Source organism: Heterodontus francisci, chromosome 20 (assembly GCF_036365525.1).
Source record: "Heterodontus francisci isolate sHetFra1 chromosome 20, sHetFra1.hap1, whole genome shotgun sequence".
Lineage (NCBI taxonomy): Eukaryota > Metazoa > Chordata > Chondrichthyes > Heterodontiformes > Heterodontidae > Heterodontus > Heterodontus francisci.
The window spans coordinates 75,217,380-75,239,874 of record NC_090390.1 but is presented as its reverse complement, the minus strand read 5'-3'; the positions used below and the strand labels follow the sequence as shown (position 1 = coordinate 75,239,874).

The 22,495-nt window shown below is 43.0% G+C and overlaps 1 protein-coding gene across 1 annotated transcript in view; it reads left to right on the top strand.

Annotated features, from left to right (window-relative positions):
- Nucleotides 1–22,495, top strand: part of LOC137380971 (VPS10 domain-containing receptor SorCS1-like) — a 1,096,116-nt gene that overhangs the window by 725 nt on the left and 1,072,896 nt on the right. The window lies entirely within an intron of this gene.

The window sequence follows — 22,495 nt, the reverse complement described above, 5'->3', positions numbered from 1 at the left end:
TTGGAGACATGTGCTTCAATGATATGCATCACGCAGAAAATACATCAGCTGTGACAGTCACCCTGAGGTAAATGACACCGGGGGTGTATTTTGCTCGATTGTGTAAAGTTAAATGAGAGATAAACTTATTAAAACCGATAATTCTGCATAATTACTCACCAGAGAGAAAAGTGTGTTGCAGGATGGTTCTTCCTTTGACAAACATTCTTCACTCTCACCAGCCCACATAGTCAATGCACCTTTTTTAAATGAACTTGACACTTAATAGAATGCCATTTTGAAGGGCTGCCACACCATTTTGTAGGGGTTTTTTTTGAAGTTTAGTAAGTGGTTATCTCACTTCTGGATCATTAACATTAATAACACTGACCCCCATTATTTTCTGCAGGGCTGTTAATGTACTGCTTCTTTGGTATATTTAGTGCCGATCTGTCTCGTTCTAATCTGTTGGAAAGATGTGCCACTGTTGTGTTATTTATAAATGGATTGAGACCCAAACTGGATCCCAACCTCTTTACTCAAGTTTTGACTTGAGTCCAGTTTGGGATTTTTCATGGGTTTAAATCGCTTTGGTCTCTTCCTCCACAAACTCTTGAGTATTAAAGTGTAGAAAGTAACGGGAATGTAATCATCCTCTGAATGACTCGCTAGTATCCAAACACTTGAATGGAACATCCCTCTGGCTGGCTTCCAGTTCTCAAAAGACCGGGGTAATTCCTTCCAATACAGAGTGCGAGGCAAAATGTCAAATGCGCTGATTTGCAAAGCCCCCAATCTACATTTAAAAAAAAAAGGACGAGGTGTTCGAATAGAGGAGTCAAGTTGAAAACACAGCAAAGAACCAGGTCGATGTTCTGTGTTCAATGTACTGGTCCTTGGCGGAATGTCATGAATGGGTTTTGCCTATTCTGCCCAATTCCAGGATGAAGGGTCTGCAGCCCGAATCTGGGCATCTAATAGCCCAGCACCTTGCAAACACTGAGGTGATTCAGAAGCCGCGGGTTTGCGTCTTTCCACTGGCACAGATAGTAAATGCTTTTGTGATATAATGTGACAACAGAGAAGTAATGATTTGGCAGTTCGTGTGCAGTTTCCCATTGTATCTCGACAGACGCAACCCTCTCCATTAACATCGTCTCTGGACTCTGGGTCTTAGAAAGAGAGCGATGTGCCAGTGCTAACTTATCATTCATCCATAATCACTGACTCACTCTGACCAGGGTAGATCCCCACTGGGCGACACTTGCAAATACTGCCTGCCCGCTGCTCCTTTTCCAATTGAACCTGAAACTTTAATTTTTAGTAGGAGCAAGTAAGGTCGCGATTGTATCCTTAGCCCATTGGACTTAAACTCAACAGAAGTGATACTCCTACCTTGGGAACGGAGAATGAGGAGGGTGAGATAGGATTACGATTTACGACTCGGCTTGACAGAAAGGGGCAGTCTTGTTTCAGAATTGGCGGAGGTTGGCGCAACCTGTTTTTTAAAAATATAAATAAAAAACACGCGATTTAATCGGAGCTGCTACTTGCTCGTTCTCCTCTCTCCCCTCCCCCCCATTTACTTGTTAAAAGTAACTTGAGTCTTTATTTCATTTTCTGTCCATTCACTTCAGTCGCAAGTCAGCAACTAAAGTCACTCTATGTCAGGGAACAGGTGTTTTACTCAAATAATCCTCCCTTTAACTTGCATCCAATTGTGCCTTTTCCCCGTTTATCTTAACCTTCCTATTACAATCGCAGAAATTGTGTGGAAAGGGTCTGGGCGGAGAATTAATATCGAACATCATTGTGATGCGCCTCAAACATGGGTTTATATCCTGTTGCTCTGGAACGTGCACAAGGCGATCATTAAAACCAGGTTTCCCATCCATTAGTGTGGTGAGAAAGCCGGTTCTGGTTTCAATCGCATTTCATTCAGACAAGTTCTGGAGACGGCTCTGCAACACGCCCCGTCGCTTCAATTGGCTTTAATGCACTCACTTGAAATTTTATTTATATATTATTTTTCTGAAAAAGGCTTTAGTGGGTGGATTTATCATTTGCAACACCGTAAAAAAAAAAGTAAACCACTTTTTTTCTTTACACACACAAAATATTTGTGCCAAATTGCTTTGGGCAGTTTTCACGTTTTGTGTTTACGACGAGTGTGTACCGAGAACCATAAAGCCGAACTTGATTTGAAATGAAAGTCTAGGATTAGGGATGGCCAATAAAAGGTCGCTGTGCGCAGAATAGGAATGAAGTCACCGGATATTTGTCACCAAATTTTCACCCCTGCTCCCCCGGACCATTGTTAATCTGTAAATCGATGCAGACCAAGAGAATCAATTGAGGGTGTCAGTAAACGTGCTACTATATGGTTCCCTGGAGAGAAGGGTATCCCACAGCCCGAGTGCCCTCCTTCTCAACTCTGCTTTATATACAAGTCCCAGGGAATTACGGCTATCATTAACTTCAGCCTCCACGCCACTCCCTTATTTCCGAAGACTTTACTGTCGTTCAGCCCTTTTCCCACTCTGAATCTGTTGCACAGCTAATTATCATAGCTTCACCCCGCCCCTTTAAAATCTGGAATAAAAATAGAAAAATGCTGGAAACATTCAGCAGGTCAGGCAGCATCTATAGCGAGAGGAACAGTTAACATTTCAGGTCGATGACCTTTCATCAGAACCTTTCACGCCAGTTGCACGTGAAGAAAGTTGCATGTGGTTCTTGTGAAAGCAATGACCCTTTTAACGTATATTCATTAAAGAATTGGACTTCTGTAGCATTTGAGTTTTGCCTATAGGTGAGACTAGTGTGTATTTAAATGCATCAGCAACATATTGTGGTAGAGATTGAGTACTCTTCCATTATATTCCAGGTATCCATGAAGATGGAGTCTGGTTGTCTCATTGCTCTGTTTCAAAGCTGCTTCTGAGGTCAAGAAAAATCACATAGCAAAGTCTGATATTTAAAAGGGGGCCTTGTGTGTCTGTATACGTCTGATGCAATGATAAGTGAGATTTTGTCTTGATTATAAGCATAGAGAGCTTGGGCTTAGAAAAATCTCCAATCCCTGGTGTGCTAAAACTCAGTAATAAACGTCTATCTCATCCATTAATACGAAGGGATGTCGTACATTTTGAATGTAAGTAATGATGTTATGTCATTGAAACAGTAGTCGAAACATCAGTTGAGGAATTTGTCAGGAGACAAGTGTAGATAAATGCAATTTACCTAATTACTATATTGTCAATTGTAGTCAAGCATGAACATCCTTTTGCTATGCTATCTGCTGATGCAAACAGCTCACTACAGGGAGCGAGAAGTAATTTGTCAAAGACAGGCAGTTCATACAGTTGAAAAGGCCAGGATTGGTTTTGTTAAAATTTTACTCTTTTATTTTCCTTGGGGAAGGAAAATTTTACTGGTCCAGTTAGAAAATGATGAGATTTTATTTCCATTGCATCCTAAACCACAATTGCTGTAACTACTAAAGCGCAATCCCGAGTTGGATCAGAGCACGCCATTGACTACTGGTTCTTATCTCATAACATGCACCTTGTTCCAAATATCTAATTTAAATTCTGTTATCTCTGCATACAATATATTTTTCATTTCTTATTTAGTGCAAATTAATATGCTCTTTTTTTTTTTAAGAATAGACGAATCTTGTAGAGTTGGTAAGTGTGCTGCTTGGTTGCTAGGTAGAGCAGAAAGGTTCCAGATTGGATGTTACTTGTCAACAGAATTGCCTGTGATTCCTCCTACAGCAAAATAACTGACCACTTGCTCCCTGAAGTCCTAGATAAGAATGTCTGTTTAGTTGAGGTATTGGCTAGCACTTGTGAAACCATATCGGAGAATGAGGCAACACCAGGTAAATGGAATGGAAAAGAGGCAGTTTGTGGAGACTTTCCATTTATGCGAGAGGATGTGGGGGGAATCATCCAACTTTTGGACTTGCTCACTACAATCTTTAGCTAGAATTAGATTGCTAATGACTGGACATCATTATAGAAACAAGCGATGTGGTGTTGGTCGTACACCACCTTCAGTCAGTTGGGCCAAAACTGCTTCAAGATTGGATTTTGGTCACCAGTTCTTATTGTGCAGGTCTCACATAAATCTCTATTGATTTATTTGTTTTGGAGACAAAATGCCAGACAGAACACCCATCACGCACCCAACCCCCCCACCACCCACGATCCCCTTTTTTATTTTATAAATTGACTGTTCCAGGAGCCAGTTAATGTGCAGCAACTCGCTTTGATGTTGTTGCCTAGACAAAGCCCTGTTCTGTCTCTCGTGATGAGACATCATTACTTTACATGCATGCGCTCATCAAAATGACATGGTCAGCCTGGAGTACGTGGATGGATGCCTGCCCTGCCCCACCCTCCCGCTCTCCCTCCCCCTCCCCTAACCCTTGCAATACATCCAGTTAATAGGAAGACTGGCTGCATATTGCAAAGGTAAATGTGGGAGAATAGCAGTCAATAAAAAAGGAAGAACCTGCATTTATATAACACCTTTCATGGCCTCCATCTGTCCAAACTGCTTCACAGGCAATTAACTATTTCTGAAGTGTAGTCACTTGTAATAAGGGCCAATGTGGTAGCCAATTTGCACACAGCAAGATCCCACGAATAGCAATGAGACAAATCACCAGATAATCAGTTTTGGTTGAAGGATAACTGTTGGTCAAGACAATGGAACAGCTTCCTTGCTCCTCTTTGATTTGGTGCCGTGGAACCTTGTATGTCTTTTTCAGATGGACAGGAAATTGGTTTAGTATCTCATCTGAAGACAGCACCGCTGACAGTGCAGCATTTCCTCAGTACCGCACTGAAGGGTCAGCTTAGATTATGTGCTCAAGTCTCTGGAGTGGGTCTTCAGACCGTGATCATGAGTCTCTGAGGAGAGAATTCTACCACTGAACCAAGGTTGATGCTTAAAGTTAACAACCTCTCCCAGGACCTGGGTAGAAATGAAAAGGTAGCCCAATGGGTAGAAGAGTGGAAGCAGGCAGCAGAGTCACCCTCTTAACTGAAAATAATCCACAGTCCACGAACTGTAAAGAAAGTGGGGTGGGATAAATAAAATGAAAGTGAAGTGGGATAGGAGGTATTAAACACCATGGAATAGTTGATAAATTTAACAAATGTGCACACATGTTACTGAACCTGTGAGTGCATTTTTTTTTATATATACATTGCCAGCGGAAAAGCCCCTGGGAAGGACAGCATTACCCCTGAAATAATCAAGAGTGCCAAGCCTGCTATACTCTCAGCACTACATGAACTGCTATGCCTGTGCTGGGACGAGGGAGCAGTACCCCAGGACATGCGCGATGCCAACATCATCACCCTCTATAAAAACAAAGGTGACCGCGGTGACTGCAACAACTACCGTGGAATCTCCCTGCTCAGCATAGTGGGGAAAGTCTTTGCTCGAGTCGCTCTGAACAGGCTCCAGAAGCTGGCTGAGCGCGTCTACCCTGAGGCACAGTGTGGCTTTCGTGCAGAGAGATCGACTATTGACATGCTGTTCTCCCTTCGTCAGATACAGGAGAAATGCCGTGAACAACAGATGCCCCTCTACATTGCTTTCATTGATCTCACCAAAGCCTTTGACCTCGTCAGCAGACGTGGTCTCTTCAGACTACTAGAAAAGATCGGATGTCCACCAAAGCTACTAAGTATCATCACCTCATTCCATGACAATATGAAAGGCACAATTCAACATGGTGGCTCCTCATCAGAGCCCTTTCCTATCCTGAGTGGTGTGAAACAGGGCTGTGTTCTCGCACCCACACTTTTTGGGATTTTCTTCTCCCTGCTGCTTTCACATGCGTTCAAATCCTCTGAAGAAGGAATTTTCCTCCACACAAGATCAGGGGGCAGGTTGTTCAACCTTGCCCGTCTAAGAGCGAAGTCCAAAGTACGGAAAGTCCTCATCAGAGAACTCCTCTTTGCTGACGATGCTGCTTTAACATCTCACACTGAAGAATGCCTGCAGAGTCTCATCGACAGGTTTGCGTCTGCCTGCAATGAATTTGGCCTAACCATCAGCCTCAAGAAAACGAACATCATGGGGCAGGATGTCAGAAATGCTCCATCCATCAATATTGGCGACCACGCTCTGGAAGTGGTTCAAGAGTTCACCTACCTAGGCTCAACTATCACCAGTAACCTGTCTCTAGATGCAGAAATCAACAAGCGCATGGGTAAGGCTTCCACTGCTATGTCCAGACTGGCCAAGAGAGTGTGGGAAAATGGCGCACTGACACGGAACACAAAAGTCCGAGTGTATCAGGCCTGTGTCCTCAGTACCTTGCTCTACGGCAGCGAGGCCTGGACAACGTATGCCAGCCAAGAGCGACGTCTCAATTCATTCCATCTTCGCTGCCTTCGGAGAATAATTGGCATCAGGTGGCAGGACTATATCTCCAACACAGAAGTCCTTGAAGCGGCCAACACCCCCAGCTTATACACACTACTGAGTCAGCGGCGCTTGAGATGGCTTGGCCATGTGAGCCGCATGGAAGATGGCAGGATCCCCAAAGACACATTGTACAGCGAGCTCGCCACTGGTATCAGACCCACCGGCCGTCCATGTCTCCGTTATAAAGACGTCTGCAAACGTGACATGAAATCGTGTGACATTGATCACAAGTCGTGGGAGTCAGTTGCCAGCATTCGCCAGAGCTGGCGGGCAGCCATAAAGACAGGGCTAAATTGTGGCGAGTCGAAGAGACTTAGTAGTTGGCAGGAAAAAAGACAGAGGCGCAAGGGGAGAGCCAACTGTGCAACAGCCCCAACAAACAAATTTCTCTGCAGCACCTGTGGAAGAGCCTGTCACTCCAGAATTGGCCTTTATAGCCACTCCAGGCGCTGCTTCACAAACCACTGACCACCTCCAGGCGCATATCCATTGTCTCTCGAGATCAGGAGGCCCAAAAGAAGAACATTGCCATCAATATTTTAGTACCAAATCTTTGTTCCAGGCATCTCTATTGCCCTCCTTGTGATCTTTAATTTTGTTGTAGTGCAACAATGTGCCCACGAGCATTGGGAAACTGTGATTTAGTAGCATGGTGTGAATTAGTAGAAGAGACTGTAATTTGATCTTTTCTGATCTTTCCCCAGCCCTCCAATTTTCCTTGTGGAGTTTTACAAAAAGCATTGTTGCTATTAACTTGAATGGAGCTGAATTTCCTCAAAATGAATAGAATGGCATGTGTGATTGTCGTAGGAGTTGAGAACAGTACATTTCTTTTTGCAACACAGCTACTGTACTGTCTAAGCTTGGGGGCGGTTGTCAAGTCATGGCACTGCTACTACAGAATTCTTCTGAACATGAAACACCTGCGTAATTCCCTGAAACGGTGTGTGTGGACCCATATAACTATAATACTTGATCACTGGTTAGAAATGGGCTGCTTTGGATTTATTTGCATTTCAGTCAATGCGTTATGTTTCGATGTTTATTTATTTTAGTCACTTTATTTTAGCTATTTCAATAGGTGAGACACACCACTTGTTTTTCTTTTTTCTTAAAAATGACGAACTATGTTAAACATTCAGAGGCATAAAGATTACTGTGCTGCTCTTCTGCCTTTGTTCCACTGTTTAAAGTATGCTCTTTCTACCAGCTGTTTTTTTTTAAATACGCTTTTTTTTAACCAGAGAGTGGGTAGAATGTGGAACTTGCTACCACGTGGAGTAGCTGAGGCGACTAGCATAGATACATTTAAGGGGAGGCTAGATAAGTACACAAGGGAGAAAAGATAGATAAATATGTTGACAGAGTGGGAGGAGGTTTATGTGGAACATGGGGGGATTGGTTGGGCCAGATGGCCTGTTTGTGCTGTAAATTCTACATAAAAATGAGTGACACAATTTTGTTCCAGTTCCAAGCAAACACGGGCAAGCTACACAAAAGTACCTCTTAATTTGGTGCTGTAATTAGCAATCTCAACTCCGAAAAGCAACAAGGTGAGAAGGTGGTGAGGGAGAAGACCCCAGAAATACCATCTGTCTTAACACAAAGTGAACATAACTCAGGGGCAAAAACTGGGCAACTGGACACTTCAACAGAAAAAAGCCTCCTCATTCCCTGTTCTTACTGGTTTTATATTTATTCAGTTGCTCACCCTCGAATTCAATAATCATGAAGGAGATATTGCAGCAGATTTCTGGAAACAGCTATATTATTAAAAGCTTTAAAAGATCTAACCTGACTCCTCTTGATAGCTCAAGTGAAGTTATCTGGTGAGTAGCTGAAGGAAGACCTTGTGTTGGAAGCCTGGTCTGTGTGGACTTTGTTAATCTCGGTGGGTGGCGAGGGGGTAAAATAGACCTCATTGCCTCCTGGGTTAGGGAGTGCGATAATTGACTAGGCTGCTCCAGATTGTTAGCCTGAAACTTCTACTGGACATTTAAGTCGGGCAGGGTTGTGATGCACTCTGTGATACAATAGCTGGTTGCTACTCGCTGTCATATTTCAGACCTGCAAAGTGCCCACCTAGATGAGGTCTTGGAGAGGTCAGCGAATGCCTTTATTGAAGGAAAGAAAATTGATTGGGGTGGGGAGGGAAGGAACATTTTAAAGCCTGATCTAAAGACTGCAAAGTCATGTATTGGACAAAATCTATATTACTCCATGTTTGAATGTAAGTTGCAAAAAAGTGTGCAATTATCTTGATTTTTGCCTTAATATGTACAGCTTGTGAGTATAATGTACAAGTCTAAAGCAACACAGAATGTCCTCTACTTCTGTTATTCACCTGCCCAAGCCCATTCATTTATAATTCAATCTTTTTAAAAAAAAAAAAGTAGTACTGCTTCCTTGCTTGAATGCATTTCCCATGTTGCTCCTTCCAGCTGATCATGGATGGAATTGCATGACTTGCTCTTCACCAGGTTGAAGGGGATCGGAAAACGGAAAGTGTTGAAACTAGGAAGGAGAAGAAGGAATTCTACAGGTAGAAGGTCCTAAATGCATACATTCTGGAGACAACTTCAACCACTCATAGCAACTCTGTTGTGTGGCAGTTGCTTCCACTATTGCCCCTCCCTGCCCACCAGGAGGAGGGGAAACAAACTCTGAACTGCTTTCAGTTCCTTTACAAAGAAAGGGCCTTCATTTATAGAATGTTTTTCTGGCTCGAGTGGCTTCCTTCCGTGTGTTCTCAAGATGTCCCACAGTGTCTCACAGCCAATGAAGTACTTTTGAAGTGTGGTCACTGTTGTAATGTAGGAAATGCAGCAGTCAATTTGCACACGGCAAACTCCCACAAATAGCAATGTGATAATGACCAGATAATATGTTTTGGCTGAGAGTTAAATATTCACCAGAAAACTGCATTGGGGTGGGGGTAACTCCTGAGCTTTTTTTTTGGAATTAATGTCATGGGATCTCTTATGTCTATCTGAAAGGGCAGGCAGGACTTCAGTTTTAATGCATCATCTGAAGGACTGTGCTTACAACAGTGTAGCACTCCCTCAGTACTGCACTGGAACGTTAGCCTAGAGTTTGTGCTCAGGTCTCTGGTGTGGGACTTGAACCCACAACCTTCCGACAAAGTAGAGTGGTACCACTGAGCCATAACTGATTTTTAAAGAGCTCTATGTGCTGGAAATGTGAAAGCAAAACAGAAAATGCAGATCAGTCTGCATCAGTGGAGAAAACAGACAAGTTCACGTTTTAGGCCAGGCCCTTCCTTTTAAGGCCATTCTGTTCTCTCCCCGGCTTCTGAATGACCTGTGCATTCCCAGCATTTTGTAATTTTTTTTTTTGCTTTTGTTTTGGGATTTTCCCTTCTGGATGGGAGAAGGTTTGACGCAAGCCATGAAAAAGTGTATCATTGGAATGAAGAAACAGACTGAAGGTTGGGCCATCCTGGTGCCAGGGAGTATAAAAGGTTTTATTTTGTTGGGTGGGGGCACTTTACAATTTGTAAAATTCATGCCAGTTGCATGAAGATCGTGCCATCGGAAGGGCTATCACTCTCATTTATATTCCAGCATAAATGGGTCTGATGTTGACTGCAGCACTGCAATATAAATGGGGGCAAGTGCCATTGCCCTCTTTTTGAATTCTTCAGGTTGTAAAGATTCTTTGCAGGTCTCATTGACCGGGAACCGCACCGCTGTCATCTTAGAAAGATCGACTTTCACAAGTGCGCAGAAGGAGCATTCAAACATTGCCCTGGGTAGGATTCCAAACACACACACACTATTCTTGTCTTTCATGTCATTGGTAATGACTGCAGAGTAATACATGCAAAATACTGAATGCTTCGGAGCACAAAGTGCACTCTGTGCTTTGACTTGTCCTCTTTCCACCCCACACACACACACACACAGCCCGAAAGCCTCAACACATACAGAGGACTAATTTGCATTGCTTGTCGTGGTTCATGCAGCCCTCCCTGCAGGTTTTCTCGCCTCGGGCAAAAGCTCTGGAGTTACATAAACATTTAACATCCATGCTTTTTATATTACAGATGTAACACCATTAAAATAATAATAGTTTTGAAAATATCAAGATTGTCACAGTGGGATGGCTTATTTACCAGATGACTTTTAGCAGATTCTCTGCGCTGCTATTGTAATATTGTTCACCACATTCAGCACTTGCTTGGCATGAGGTGCATTTTTAAGACTTTTTCTTTTGTGAATTTCTTATGCTCATCAGTGTGATGGATAATAGTTCTGGGAACTGGAACACTTTCCATTTTCAGCATCCAGTGCTGGCACCAAGTAGAGCGTGATTTGAAGGATAAAAAAACATTCCTTCTCCTATATAACATAAAAGGAAGTCCAAAAATCATTTATAAACAATTAAAGGAATGGTGGGGCTGATTAGGAACAAAAAAAGAAATCTTGCTTGTGGAGCCAAACGGCATGACTGAGGCACTGAATGAATACTTTGAATCTGTCTTCACAAAACAAGAGGATGAAATTAATGTCAGAATGGAGGTGCAGGGAGTAAAGAAATTAGATAGGATAAAAATAGTTAGAAAATGGGTATTAAAATAGGTTGTTATTCAATCAAATAACCCAATCCAGATGTGTGACACTGATTAGCTAGAATGGCAATAGCAGAATCTCTGACCACAATTTTTCAATCCTCTTTGGATATGGGGGTGGTCCCAGAGGGCTGGAGGATTGCAAATATTAGACCCCTTGTCAAAAAAGGGGAGAGTGATGAACTCAGTCTAATGCCAATGGTGGTAAAACTACTAGAAAAAAATTGTCAAGGACAAAATTAATTCTCACTTGGAGATTTATGCCAGTACAAATTTATTTCAGGCAAATTGTGTCTACCTAACCTGATTGAGCCAGGTAACAGAGAGGGTTAAGGTAGTGCAGTAGATATTGTGTATATATGGACTTTCAAAAGATCTTTGGTAAAGTACCTCATAACAAACTTATTTGGAAAATAGATGCATTTGGTTTTAAGCGCTAACTTGAGTATGAAATTGGCTAAGGGAGTATAGTGGTGGTGAACAGATATTTTTCCGGCTGGAGGGAAATATGCAGTGGGGCCCCGCCAGGGGTCTGTATTGGGACCATTGCTTTTCATATATATAGTGACCCACATTAAGTAAGGGAATACCATTTTGAAGTTTACGGATGATATAAAACTTGGCAACATAGTAAATAGTGAGCACGATAGACTTCAGGAGAACATAAACAGACTGGTTAAATGGGCAGATGCATGGCAGATGTACTTTTAATGAGGGCAAGTGTAAAGTGATGCATTTTGGGAGAAACAACATTGAGAGACAATATAATATAAATGGTACTATGTTGCAAGAACCAAGGGACCTGGAGGTGCTGATTCACAAATCTTTGAAAGTGACACTGCAAGTTGAAAAAATGGTTAAGAAAGTTTATGGGATACTTGGTTTTATAAACAGAGGCACTGAATACAAAAATGAGGAATTCATGCTAAACCTTTACAAATCTCTGGTTAGACCTCATCTGGAATATTGTGTACAATTCTGGGTACCTTACTTTAAAGAATGTCAAAGCCTTGGAGACGTTACAGAGATTTACTAGGACAATGCCAGTGACGAGGGAGTTCAGTAATGTGGAGAGATTGGAGAAGCTGGGATTGTTTTCCTAAGAGTAGAGAAAGCTAAAGGGAGACCTAACAGAGATATTGGAAAATCATGAAGCGTTTTGACAGTTTATCCCTATTATTCCATTTGGAAAGTGGGTCAGTAACCAGAGGCCATAAATTTAAAATAATTGTCAAAGGCACTGGAAGGGAAATGAGAAATGTTTTCACCCAGAGGGTTGTTAAGATCTGGAGTGCACTACCTCAAAATTCCATAGAAATTTTTAAAAGGCAATTGGGCATGTACTTGAAGAGGACTAATTTACAGAGTTATGAGGCAAAAGCTAGAGTGTGGAACTAAATTGAATAGTGCTTGACAAGAGCAAGCAGAGGGATGATGGGCCAAATGGCCTCCTTCTGTGCTGTAAGATTCTATTCTGTGCTGTGCCCCAAATATGGCATATCTGACGTCACCTGTGATTATTCTGGGTAAGCGTAGAGGCAGTTTTTTTTAAACAAAAAAAAACTTACTTCTCTCTGAAGCTACAGAAGGGAATCCATCCACTTTGGGTGCTTATCCAATTTCCTTTTGAAAGCCATTCATCTGAACCCTGGCAATCCCTGCTGCCCCACCAAACTCTATGCTCAAGGCAAGTAGAGGGGAGCATTGGTAGGCAAAGTATTGTCACATTTCAGCTCCACAACTGCAGACAGAAACAAAAACCATTAATTCCATTCTCCAGCAGGAATCTTCTGCTGGATTATACTGGTAACACTGTTAAATCCAGCTCCCTTATCTTGACACTGGACTTGGGGGAGCCTACAAGTCTGCTGCCAGGATAACTGACTGAATTTAGAAGTATTGATGTGAGGAACTCATGGTGATCTTGAGGAAACTCCACAAATATACAGGTGATTTATTTGCTTTCTCGTTTCCAAATCTGCTATGCAAATATAAGCAGAGAGAATTAAACACTAAGGAAGCCATTTCAGGTTGTGGATCTAATTCAGTTGGATGGATTCAAAGCTAATTGCATCACTTGCCCTTTCCAACACCGTTAATGAACCATAAATAAATTGGAAGTTTTTGTGGCTTGGTGCCTGAATCAGCCATATCATTACTGGAAGCATTGGCACCCACCTTTGAGTGGTAGGATGCTGCTTTCTGGCCACAATATCTATTCAGTAAGTTCTGAATCTTAACTTGGTTATTCAAGGGCCCCATTGTTAGAAGCTGAGACAAATGCAATAACTGAACTGGCTTTGGCCATTTTTACACATCTCCTTGTAGCCAGTAAACTCCATCCTAGCTTGTGTCCTGGCTGCAATGCTACCTAGTCCATGGAAACCTAAAAAGAGAAGTAAAGGGGAATAGCGAGATAGTTCTACTTCATAGGTATAGGGGTGTCATAAACTGAGAGTTCAGCTTGAACAATTTACTGATGTCATCTGGCATTACGTTCTGTCTGATCCATAATGATTAGAAATAACTTTTCCAAAAATAACTGCTATTTCCTTAACATCTGCTTCCCCCCGCCCCCCGCCCCCACCAAAGGTTTTAATAATGACAAGCAAATCTATTTTGAAGTGCAGATTGAGAAAATTTACCACCTTCTCTCGGTATCCTGTTAGAATGATACCTCTCTCAACCCAAATTTCATTTTTCTTTACCCTTTCCCCCCCCACCGCACCGCACCCCCCCCCCCCCCCAATCAATGACTTCTCGCAGGTATATAGTTCCAGAGCTGTCAATCACCCTCAGATATCTTGTGTATAATTCATGTGAGCATGGACAGTGAGCACCAGAGGCTATCTGACCACAGAGGGCACGGCCAAGCCCACTCCCATCCTCACTAACCATTCACATAGACATTTTGGCACTGGAAGTGTCTGGATAGTGACACCCACGTTGATTTCTACCTTCTCTAACATGCAATAAAACTCTTGTAGAACCCCATTGGTGCACACACTTCGAGTCTGCTAACTTGGCTCAGACTGGAACTTGAATTTGGGTCCTTCCGACTGTATGTTCCTTAACTACTCTGGTAACTGTGTTAAACCACTGGGGGAGCCTTGGGTGACCCTTTTTAATAATACATGCAGTAACAATGCTCTTGCTGTTACTTTAGTGATATTTGATGGCTGTGGGCAGAGATTCTGCCTGTAATTACAACAGCTAAAGCTGGCGAAACACCATTGGTTAGAAAATACAGCTGGTTGGAACACAAGGAAAGATTATGGCATTTAACTGCAAAATTAATGGGGAGTTAAGAGCCTGACATGTACGTTTTACCAACACAAAAGAATTAAGAATACAATTGTCACAATGTTTTGTTTCCTGATTCTACAAATGGAAACATCAGAATTTTGCCTCTTTATTTTTGATCATGTTCTAATGTTTCTGTTATATAATATTCTGTCTGTGGAATGCTTCCTTTCAGAGTTGTATGAACTGCAGACCAATTACTCTTGTACACTTTATGTTTGTGCAGAAGAACCTTTAAAACAGTGGGCTGGATTTTAAGAGCCTTCTGCTGATTTCGGCGGCGAGCTCAAAAAATGGTGGCCTGCACGCCAAAGAGCTGCTGCAATCTCCCACGCGGCGGCTCATTTAAATAGCCGGGGCGCCTGCCCCCCCCCCCCCCCCCCCCCCCTCCCCTCGCGTGGAGGGGGTAGGCTGTCCATCCCTGGCAATGGCGCCAGCTGCCTGTGCTCAGGTGCTGGTGCCATTTTTAAAGGGCAGCCATCCCTGCTGGTCAATTTGAATTTTTAAAGCAGTTGCCCCCAAAATTTATCCAATAAATTTTCTAACGTCCCTTTCCCACCCCAATAACAATGACATTATTTATTTCCCCTCTTCCCCCCCCCCCCCACCCCCTCAAGACACTTACTTTTTAAATCTGACCTTTCCGCCACTGCCCCCCCCCCCCCCCCAAACAGAGTGTAAAGTTCACCCCTTCCCACCATCCCCTCGACCCATTATGTTTATTTGACCCTGTTTTCCCCCCCCTCCCCCGCACTGAAAATCTTACCTGCTCCCCACTCCACACCAGCGTCACGCCAGCATTCCCCCGGACGGGGAATTGAAGGCTCGGGAGTGCCGGTTGCCACCCTGAGGATCACGGCAGGCCCGGAAGATTTCAGGTAAGTTTATTTAAATTAATTCATGTTACTCATTTAAATATTGAAATGTTGTTTCCATCGCCCAGCGGCAGGGGGGTCGGGGGGTGCTGCCACAGAGCCTTGCCGCCGTCAGGAGGATCAGGCCGGGCCCTCCCAGCGTCCGCCTGCATAGCGGGCTGCTGCTGGACCCATCTTCCGCGCTCCACCCCCCCCCCCCCCCCACAACCCCTCCATGGAGCTCGTTGTCGTGGGCTTAGTAAAATTATTAGGAAAAAGGTGTTTCACCTCAAATATAAAAATTCTGACATTTTAGGAGTTGACTGATTTTAAGGGATTTACTTCCAATGTATCGGGAGTCTATTGGTAGCCTTGAAATCTTTGTCTTTTTTGTGAATTTGCGAGCTGAGACCTGGAGTAGTTTGGGGCTCCAGATGGCTTTGTCATATGATTTTAAAAAAACCCTACACTGCAGCTGCTCCTGTGTCATTTAGAATGACATTTGCTGGTGATTCTATTTCTCTCTTAGTCTAGTACCATCGCCAAGTAGAATTATGCCATTGACAACACTAAACATCTTGGGTAAAGGAATGTGGTTTTAGAAAACAATGCTCCAGAGCTTCTGCATTCCACAGATCTAGAAGCCAGGGATGAAAAAGAAAGAACAAACTTGCAGATGAACTTGGTTTGAGACTTTATCTCCCCAGAAAACCTTGTGATCCATCTCTTCTGCAGTCAGGCTGTCTCAGCTTTTTGAGACTCATTTTGTTTGTTTGTCAGTTTTTCTGAGTTTTGTGGGTGGACATCACATTTTGAGTGACCGGTCTACTTTTCCAAGTTTCATTTGTGCAGGGGTGTCCCGGCTGTTGACTTGGGATCCACATAAATGAGCACCATAGAGATGAGGAGAAAGACTTGCATTTATATGGCGCCTATCATGACCTCAGGATGTCCCAAAGTGTTTGAGTTAATTAAGTGCTTTTCAAGTGTGGTCACCATGGTAATGTAGGAAACGCAGCAGCCAATTTCCACACAGCAGACTCCTAAATAGCAACATGATAATGTCCAGATAATCTGCTTTTGTGTTGTGGAATGAGGGATAACTCCCCAGCTTTTTTGAAATAGTGCCATGGGTTATTTTTGTCCACCTGAAAGAGTGCTCAAGGCCTTTGGTTTAAGGTCTCATTTGAAAAAGAACACTTCTGAGAGTGTAGCACTCCTTCAAGTACTGCATTGGAGCGTCAGCCTAGATTTTTATCCTCTAGTCCCAGGAGTGGGACTTGAACCCACAACGTTCTGACCCAGAGGCAAGGGCACTACCTACTAAGCCACAGCTGACACTGAGGCATACCCTCTGTATGAGGTTTAAATTTGTGTTCCCATGGAGTAACATATATTTTAAGTTGGTGGTACCGCTGGAACTCACTGTCCTGACTTTAGGGTTTACCCACCAATGAGGCAATAGCACTAAAACTTGCCTTTTCCAAATCTGTAGGACCACATGAGTCAAATTAGACCAATCAGTTAATAAGAAGTAGAAGTGTGAATAGGTCTGTATTGCCTGGACTTCAATGACTGATTCCCAGGCCTCGGGATTTATGGCTTCAGGTTAATGGGACCACCTGGAGCACTGCGGGCCAGCACAGATATCCAATGACAAAATCAACCACACAGCTTTGGCTTAGTTCTGAACATCAACTACCAAGTGCATCACCTTAACTCCAAAGAAACCCTGCTTACCTTACAGCCCTAAGAAAGATAGTCACTAGTTCAAGAGGTATAGACATTGTTAATTGTGCAAGGGATAGGTCGAGCTATTTTACTTTTTTTAAAAATTGATTTTGATCAGCTGTAGCCACACCTGTTATTTAGGTAACAAAGTTATTGTAAGATGCATATTTGAGACATGAAATGACAGAAATCTGGAATTAGTTTCTGCTATTGGATCAAAATAAAAATGTTAGAATTTCTATTCATTGGATCATAGTTTTTAAGCTGCAGATAAATTTCTCCTTTTGATGGGGGAGAATACCCATGTGTTTCCCTCTGTTATTAACCCATCAACCATATTGCTTGCTCTGAAATCCTGTTTCAAAACTGCATTTTCTGTGATCTCAATAGTGGGTCATTTAATTCCTTGGAGGAAGTGGGCTAAATGTCCACTCCTCATCAAGGAAATAGGTCAGGTAGGAGCTCCAAATTCATGTTAACTGCTGCTTAGTAACTGGTCATTTTGTGCATGATGAAGCTTATTCTTGATAATCGCAACATTGCTGAAAGAACACTACTTGGTTTTAAAATGCCTACTCATCCTTCACAAAGAACAAAGAACAGTACAGCACAGGAACAGGCCATTTGGCCCTCCAAGCCTGCGCCGATCTTGATGCCTGCCTAAACTAACACCTTCTGCACTTCCGGGGACCGTATCCCTCTATTCCCTTCCTATTCATGTATTTGTCAAGATGTCTCTTAAACATCGCTATCGCATCTGCTTCCACCACCTCCCTTGGCAGCAAGTTCCAGGCACTCACCACCCTCTGTGTAAAAAAAAAAAAAACTTGCCTCGCACATCCCCTCTAAACTTTGCCCCTCGCACCTTAAACCTATGTCTGCTAGTAACTGACTCTTCCACTCTGGGGGAAAAAGCTTCTGACTATCGACTCTGTCCATGCCGCTCATAACTTTGTAAACCTCTATCATGTCGCCCCTCCACCTCCGTCATTCCAGTGAAAACAATCCGAGTTTATCCAACCTCTCCTCATAGCTAATGCCCTCCAGACCAGGCAACATCCTGGTAAACCTCTTCTGTACCGTCTCCAAAGCCTCCACGTCCTTCTGGTAGTGTGGCGACCAGAATTGCATGCAATATTCTAAGTGTGGCCTAACTAAGGTTCTGTACAGCTGCAACATGACTTGCCAATTTTTATACTCTGTGCCCCGACCGATGAAGGCAAGCATGCCGTATGCCTTCTTGACTACCTTATCCACCTGCGTTGCCACTTTCAGTGACCTGTGGACCTGTACGCCCAGATCTCTCTGCCTGTCAATGCTCCTAAGGGTTCTGCCATTTACTGTATACTTCCCACCTGCATTAGACCTTCCAAAATGCATTACCTCACATTTGTCCGGATTAAACTCCATCTGCCAATTCTCTGCCCAAGTCTCCAACCGATCTATATCCTGCTGTATCCTCTGACAATCCTCATCATTATCCGCAACTCCACCAACCTTTGTCGTCCGCAAACTTACTAATCAGACCTGCTACATTTTCCTCCAAATCATTTATCTATACTACAAAGAGCAAAGGTCCTAGCACTGATCCCTGCGGAACACCACTAGTCACATTCCTCCATTCAGAAAAACACCCATCCACTGATACCCTCTGTCTTCTATGACCGAGCCAGTTCTGTATCCATCTTGCCAGCTCACCTCTGATCCCGTGTGACTTTACCTTTTGTACCAGTCTGCCATGCGGGACCTTGTCAAAGGCTTTACTGAAGTCCATATAGATAACATCCACTGCCCTTCCTTCATCAATCATCTTCGGCACTTCCTCAAAAAACTCAATCAAATTAGTAAGACACAACCTCCCCTTCACAAAACCATGCTGTCTCTCGCTAATTTTGTTTGTTTCCAAATGGGAGTAAATCCTGTCCCGAATAATCCTCTCTAATAGTTTCCCTACCACTGACATAAGGCTCACCGGCCTATAATTTCCTGGATTATCCTTGGCACCCTTCTTAAAGGCACAACATTGGCTATTCTCCAGTCCTCTGGGACCTCACCTGTAGCCAATGAGGATGCAAAGATTTCTGTCAAGGCCCCAGCAATTTCTTCCCTTGCCTCCCTCAGTATTCTGGGGTAGATCCCATCAGGCCCTGGGGACTTATCTACCTTAATGCTTTGCAAGACACCCAACACCACCTCCTTTTTGATAATGAGATGACTGAGACTATCTGCACTCCCCTACCTAGGCTCATCATCCACCAAGTCATACTTTTTTGAAAATGGACATTGCATTTGCAATGTAGCTTAGTTCAAATCTTGGTGTTTTTTTAAGTTGTATGATCGCTTTTAGTGTGATGTCCTTTTAAGAACTCCGTATGCTAATGAACTAAGTACCCGGATGTAGTCAGGTGAGTAGAAGCCATAGTCACTCTATCACCCTGGACAAAGGTTCTGTATATAGTTTGCTCTGTATTGTATGTCTAGTTTAGCTGTTAAACTTTCTAGAGAGCTTCAAGAAACTGGAATTCACATACCTCGTAGTGTTGCTTAAGATAACACAAAGAAACTCATGACATTTGCAGTGGTCAAAGACTTCCTCAAAATGGCAGTCAAATGGCCCCTCTTTCTCTCTGTGCTCTGGGATAAATATTCCATTCTCTGAGGAACTATTTGCTTTGTGCCTTTTTAGGCTGTTTGTTTGGGGCTCACATCTCATGTATATCTAATTCATTATTTGTAGTTGGATTATTGTTACTTCGGGAGAGCATGTGGTGGTTCGTGCCTTCCCTTGTGAATATTTGGAGGAACTAATCATCTCAATATTTCGTATCTGCTATTTTATAAGCTATTTGCAAGCTGCTGAATGATGCCTTAATGTGAAGTTGTTTTTAACCACAATTAATCTCGTTGTTTACCCTTTAACACTCAATTTTCCTAATAATCCATCACTAACAAGTAGGAAAATGAACTCTCAGCTGAAGTAAATGCTGTTATGTAACATATGGGGACACACAGGCTTTTATAATTATAAATGGACATTTTTGGCATTTGATTGTGTAACTGATTTCATTTTGGCACTTTTAGATTTGAATTATTATGTATTTCCTGTGTGGTCCTCATACCCAACTATTTCCTATTTTTTGGTGAAACTAAGCCATGTTTTGCAATACGTAGTCTATTTCAGTTTTGTAATATTTTCACATTAAATTTCTTCGGCTAGCCTCAATTAAATTCAAATTGAGGTCAGTCTCGTCTTGTGCACACTTCTTCTAATGACCCTGTTCACAGGCATAATTGCAGTAATCAAAATCAAAGCTTTATTGAAATGATAATGTGGTTAGATTGGTAGTCATTGACCCAGGCAAGGTGTGAAAACACTACGCAAGGAGAGAAAATACCTCTGCAATCTGAGTACAGGCATTGTTTAGAAGGTGATTTTAGTCTACTGTTTCAAATTCAGGAGAGTAGTCTCTACTGACCTCACTGTGCCACTAATTCACCTTCAGTGTCATTCTCCATCAGACACCTGACAAAAGCAGAGTCACTAAATCTGCTGGCAGTTTAATTGACTCATGGTTGGGTGGTGGGGTGGAGAAATGGGTTTCTACTGACTAAGTTGGCCATTAAAACCTACCTCTGACCAAACTTTTGGTTGCCTGTCTGGCTCATTCCTGATTTTCCTATCTGATTATACTCCTGTGACTTTCCTTGGGATGTTCTCTAACCTCCTACAACCCTGCAATCTCTGCACTCCTCCAATTCTAGCCTTTTGCATGGCTCTTATTTTCATTATTCTACCATGTGCCGAGGCCCAATGCTCTGGACTTCTCTCCCTCTACCTCTCCTCCTTTTAATTCGTTCCTTAAAACCTTCTTCCTCTTTGGTTAAGTTTTTAGTCACCTGTCCTCTTTCCATCTTTGGCTTGGTGTCAATTTTTTTGTCTGACTATGCTCCTATGAAGTGCCTTGGAATGTTTTACTACATGAAAGGTACTATATAAACAGTTGCAGCAGCAGGCTTTTCCGACTCTTGGTCTATGGTGTAATGTTTCAATAACTGGGAGAGGCCAGTTAAACGTGGAAGCCCTGAAGTTCCTGGGTCTGGGAGGGGCAATGTAGGCATGGTCATGCACTGGTGGGGGAAGAGGGAAACTGGAATATGGGATGGAACCTGGATCCAGCAGAGTTTTAGTCCTTTTCACAGTCAAACCCCCAATATGTCTGCCATTAAAAAGGGGAAATAGTATCATATAAGACTTGAGTCCTTGGTTTCCAGTGTTGTTAGGGCCATCGGAGAAGGAGGGGTGGAAGATGAAGCAAGGTGAGAAGTAATGTCCTGCTCTTCATGCTCATACTCGGCAGTTTAACTTAGAGCCCCATGTATTGTCAAGAGATGACGGGGCTGACGTTAAAGCCTTGTATTGCCAGCAGAAGCCTCAGCCACCGACTGCACATGTCAGGAAGTGATTATTGCACCTCCCACTGTTTTGTGTCCTGCAATTTCGCGCTACGCACAGCCAATGAGTGAGACATCCTGCTGGGCACATATGCAATTGAGAATTCACCTCTCTGGGTGTGGCGAAATGAGGTTCAGTGCTATTAGTTTAGTCCCCTTCAAACTAAATGGAATCACATTATTGCTCCCACTCAGTCATTTGTCCCAATCATTTTTTCTCCTAGCATCTTGCACAGCTCAATTAAAATACTTTTTTGTATGTAGTCTATTCATTTGCTGGGAGCATTACAATGGATACTGATCTTCTTCTCTTGCACACATTCCCATATCCTATAGGACTTTCTCAATTAAGAGGGGGAAACCTGGCTATTTGTACCTCATAACATAAGAAATAGGAGCAGGAGTAGGCCATTTGGCCTCTTGAACCTGCTCTGCCATTCAATGAGATCATGGCTGATATGATTGTGGCCTTAAGTCCATTTTCCTGCCTGCCACCACCACCCCCCACCCTCCCCATAACCCTTGACTCTCTTATAGATCAAAAATCTGTCTAGCTCACTAGCTCAGCCTTGAATATATTCAATGATCCACCCTCTACTGTTCTCTGTGGAAGAGAATTCAAAGATTAACGACCCTCAGATGATAAATTCCTCCTCGTCTCCATCTTAAAAGGAAGACCCTTTATTTTGAAACTGTGCCTCCTAGTTCTAGATTCCCCCATGAGGGGAAACATCCTCTACCCTGTCAAGCCCCCTCAGAAACTTATACATTTCAATAAGATCACCTCTTATTCTTGTAAACTCCTATGATTATAGGCTCAACCTGCTGAAACTTTCCTCGTAAGACATGCCCTTCATCCTCGGAATCAGCCTAGTGAACCTTCTCTGAACTGCTTTCAATGCAAGTATATCCCTCCTTAAGTAGTAGTAAGCATTCATCCTTCTTGGAAGATGAAGGACTGCACCTGGGGTGTATGCCACTTCTGAACATCGCCTGTTGCTGAGGAGGCTGACTCCTGGGTGGCAACCCCTTCCACAGCTGGCACAGATGAATATTGTTGACCCGAGGTCAACTGATGTTGTTTCCTTCTGCCAGGCTCTCTCTTCTGCCATCTGGCCATTTCTTTTGTCCT